The sequence below is a fragment of the Zeus faber genome (assembly GCF_960531495.2).
Source record: "Zeus faber genome assembly, chromosome: 4".
NCBI classification, from domain to species: Eukaryota; Metazoa; Chordata; class Actinopteri; order Zeiformes; family Zeidae; genus Zeus; species Zeus faber.
The window spans coordinates 10480065-10485047 of NC_137191.1; positions in this window are offsets into that span (position 1 = coordinate 10480065).

A 4983-nucleotide genomic window follows, 5' to 3' on the forward strand; every position below is an offset into this window, starting at 1 on the left:
TCTCCCCTTTCCTTTCTGAAACTCATGTCAATCCCATACCGTTCCCATCAGTTTACGCCCTTATTTTAGTCTTTAATAGATGTTTAATATGCGTTTCTTTCCGTCCTCTCTTTACCTTTCTTCTCACCTTTCATTCTTTCCATTTTCTTTTGCTTCCTCCGTGACTTCTATTCGTCTTTCCCTCTCCCCCTCGCTCGGTTCAAGTGTGCTGTGTAGGTACAGGCCGCGCATTTCTAAAACAAGCAACACAACAAGCTTGCAGCAATAAAAGTATCCCATCTAATATTTATCCGTCTAACTCTGCCTCGACTGAGTGAGTCGAGTTGTGTTCAGTGGCTCAATTTACTGTGAAGAGGCAGAGTGGGTAAAGTACTGTGCACATGTGATATTTTTAGGTTTTCATCTTATCCACTCTCTCAAAATTGGGGGGAAAAAAAACCTTCCAAGGGGGTTGTTTTGAGTCCTTTTGCTGATATCCGATTCCGCTGCAAAAACCGCAATAGAAATATAGAACGACAGGTATAAATATCACCCTACACGACTCGCATCCCGGCCGTTCTACTTCACAGAGGTCTCACTTTTAGGTCTCCGTTCGTTTTTCTTATTCTTCACGCGACAAAATTGTCTCTTTTTCATTCCGTCCTCTCCTTCCGTCCCGGCGTGTCTTTTATTCTATCCTGTTGCTTTCCACACTCTAAATTGCACCTCTGTATAAGGAGTACATCTCGTCAGCAATTACTCACTTTAATAAGCAATAGGAGCGAGCTCTTTCCTCGCCCTGTCTGGAGAGTTGAGGGTATTTGGCAGCACTTTTCTGCAGGCAAGAAGGGAAGTCTCATTAAATTTGCATTACGTTAAAAGAGACCCACATGCCCCCCCCCCCACCACCACCGCGCGTGCGCGTGGACACACACACACACACACACACACACACACACACACACACACAGACACACACACAGACACATTAGAGTGCACAAACATTTGTACTCACATTTGTCACAACCGAGACAAATGCCTTAGTTTGTGTGTGCATATACATGTATGTAAATGTGCACAAGTGTGGATAGGTGGATATATCTCACCGATTGGAAAAAAAAAAAAAAAAAAAATACACAGACAACATAAATATCAGATGAACATGAGCAGCAAGCCTTTAAAATGCCTCACATTAGCACCTGCGAGCTTAAGCTGTTGTTGTAAGATAACTCATTTCCGGTCGTTAAAATCACGGTTCGGGCGCTGGGAAACATCTCTTAAGGCGCCGTGGAGCACGTCGGGCCTCGGAGGAGTCCAGCCGGATCATCTGCACACCTACTGAGAAAAGTCTCCTGCCTTTTCCCATGTCTCCGTCCGTCATGTCACACTCGCACAACAAAAACTTAAAACCACGGCTGACGTGGCCACGGTGCTATAGGTGTTGGGAATTTCATGAGAGTCCCGGTCATCATGAGTGATGTTTGAACTTCCATCCCTTCGGGGCGGCCCAAATCGACAAAATACGCCAACATTGGCAAGGGATCACCTTCATTGTTCTTATTTGTTTATTTACTAAACGTGGGCGGTTGGTGGACAGTGGGTGGGTGATTCAATTGGGTGGGTGGTGTCCACCCAATTGAACGCCTGGTCCTGACCTTAACATTCCCTTTGAGAATAAAACATTACAAGGTAATTCAGTGCAGTCTAAAACAAACGTCAGCTAGATATAGGAAAAAAAGCAGAGAGCAAGTTTCACCGGCCACCATTTGCAGAGTGTTTTGTGTGTTGGTCGTCGTCGCCACATGGGCGCACGTGGTGTGGGTGTGTGTGTGTGTGTGTGTGTGTGTGTGTGAGTGTGTGTGTGCTGTGTGACGAATAAAGAATCTTCTTCTTCTTATAGTCTCTCTCTCTCTCTCTCTCTCTCTCTCTCTCTCTCGGAGGGCTCCCTGATTTCACCACAGTTAAATATCTACGCTCAAATCCGCTGCTGTTGTGATTTTCACATTGCTCACAATTATGACCTTCCCTTCGACGTTGGAGGTTTTTATTTGATTTTGTGACCGTAAAAATGGGGGAATATTTGCCTGAGCCTGAAAAAGGGGGGGATCGCACGGGCTTCCTCGCCGATACCATGGAAATGCATCGGCGCGCCGTGTTTATGTCGGAAGTAATAAATGTTTTATCCGGCTTTTTGGGGAAAGAAACCGCATGAATAGTTTAGAGAGGGTCAAGGCCACGCTGTATGATATAGGGGTCGACGGGGGCGTGGGAGAAGAGGAAGCGTGAAGTGGGAACGGCGCCCGGCGGATCCGCCGTCCTGTTGTGTAAACATCAGCTGAGGCGGTTGGAGGTGTCGCACTCCACTTCAGCCGGGACCCTGCAAGCCTCTCAACCCTCTCAAGAAAACCTTGGCAATGATTAGATTTGTGCAAAGATAAAATGCTGTGCAATGCAAATGTATTCTTCTACCGTGCATTGATTGGACGAACGATAGAAATGACAATATATCTTCAAAATAGCTCGGCGTGGTGGTGGGGCGCGGTTTTGGCGCCATCTGCACGCGGCGAGAGCCAGCGCTGGCAGCCGGAAGGGGATGCAGCTGCAGAAGATTGAGGTGATCTGCAGAGTGTTTAAAAAGCTGCTGCGCTTCCACCTCCCTCTCTCTCCCTCCTGACAGGGCGGCTGGGCTCCCGCCCCAGATTGCATACTACGGTGGTCGCTGAAAACGTTTGTCTGGGAAGACAAACATCTTTGACAGTCGGTTAAATAAACGCCCGCCTGGAAAGGCTGTTTTTGTTTTTTGTTCTACCTGCCTTGCCGGTCCACCTCTGCCCGGCAACCAACAAGAAACTTATGACGCTCAGATTTCCAGTCCTTGTCATCTCTGTGTGGCATTTTTGAATTTGATTTGATGAGAAGAAGAAAGCGTGTAAACACATACGCATTTGAGTATCGTAATAATCTAGCGCCCCGATGCATGTGCTCATAAAACACACGTCACAAAACAAGCTAATATGAAGGCCGGCGTCCGTCCCGTGTTCCAGTTTGAGCGTCTGATCTGAGCAGAAGAGACAGGCGAGAGCAGCTCACCCTAGAGTCATGTAAAATGCAAAGGAATATACTCCTCTATTAAAACCTCCTGATGGCACAGAGAGGCAGCAAACACTCACTCCCTCACATGCACACACGCACGCGCACACACACACACACACACACACACACACACACACACACACACACACACACACACACACACACACACACACCAGATCACAAAATCCTGCAATTTATGCTGACTTCTGTACTGACAGAGTGATACATGCAAGCACATACACACACACCGGATCACCGCATCCCACAATCCATTTTGACAGCCGTCCTGATGGACACACACACACACACACACACACACGCATGCACACATATATGTGATGATACACACACACACACAGTACACACACACACACACACACACACTTACATACATCCATCTTATGCACATAGTACTCATATTAGCTCATCATAATATCCAACGCCTGTAGAGTTATCATTAACTTATTTCCTGTTAAACTTAAAACCTAATACCTGGATCAATCATGGATTGACCCAGATTTTGCATATATATTTTTTCGTTCCATCAATCTGGCACCTCTTCATCCCCACTTGTCAGCCAGTATCTCTTCCACCAACACTTCTGAGTGCACTTCCAAGTGTACTTAACTCTCATAAATCCGCATGTCCTTATTTCATTATTAAACCCTCCCAAAAGAGAATCAACTTTTTATTACACAGGCACCCAGCTATTTCTCCCCCAGCGCCAGCCCGCAGCTCCCTTCCCCTTAACCCCAGACGACACTTTAAAACACTTAAGTCTGAAGCTACTCCTCAAATGCAAGGACAAAATATTTACTTGAAGGCAGGAATATATTCACCGTCCGCAGACGGCCCGGGCTTTATTCCTCTAAGTAGAGAAAGTGCCGAGAGCGAGAGCGCTCTGTGAAACGGGGGGGATCTCGTATGACGTGTTTCCTCTATTGTCGCCGAAGGAGCGGAGGGATGCTTTTACGAGACATGCACATTGTTATTGATAGACCTTCCCGGCGCTGCGGGGCGAGAGCAGTTAATGTCAGCTTAGGTCTCATGTTCTGTTCCTTTCTATCCGCGTAATTGGTGTGCGCCCCGGTGGTGAACGCCGCGTTCCCCTTCCAGTTGCTTCCAAGTGAACACAATGGTAGCCCGGGCGACTCCCTCGTTCCCTGGTGTCACGCGGTTCAGCCGCGAGTCACGTCACGCGTAAACGTTTCATTGACGCCCGGCGCCTCAATCGCAGAGCGCGTCGGTTTTTCCGCGCCGCCTTCGACCCGGCCGTCACACGCCGACCTTCACAGACAAATGAACGTGCAGATGTCCCCGGCCGTGCTAAACGTACACGCCGCAACAAGCCCACGCGCTCAAACACAAAAACAAACTTCTTGACGCTGATCTCAGGTAATGATGCTGAGGAAGAATGTGAGACGGGGGGAAAACTTGAGTCTCGGAGCGCTCCCCGGGCTGGGAGTGCGACTATTCTTGGAGTCTGCTCGGCACTCGCCTCAGCACTTCCCTCTCTCTCTCTCTCTCTCTCTCTCTCTCTCTCTCTCTCTCTCTCTCTCTCTCGCTCTCTCTCTCTCAATTTTTTTTTTTTGCTCTTTGCCGTTCGCTCTTCCTCGTTCTCCTCCGCTCCACTAAAACGCCTGCTCACCCGGAGCCCCTTGTTTATCATTCTAATGTTTGCTGCTGTCAGGGACAATATGTTCCCTTCTCGGCAGTGGGCTGCTCAGTTATTCTTCTTCCTCTGGCCCCTGGGCTGTTCTTAGTCAGCCCATGTCCCCAGACACCTCTCCGCTGACCGATGGAGGGCTTTAACTATTCATGGTTGCGAGGTGTAGCTCCCTTACAAGCCAATTGGGCAGCGGGGCTCTAAGGCTCTTAAGGGGGGGGAAATCTAGTGCTCAGGTATTTTGT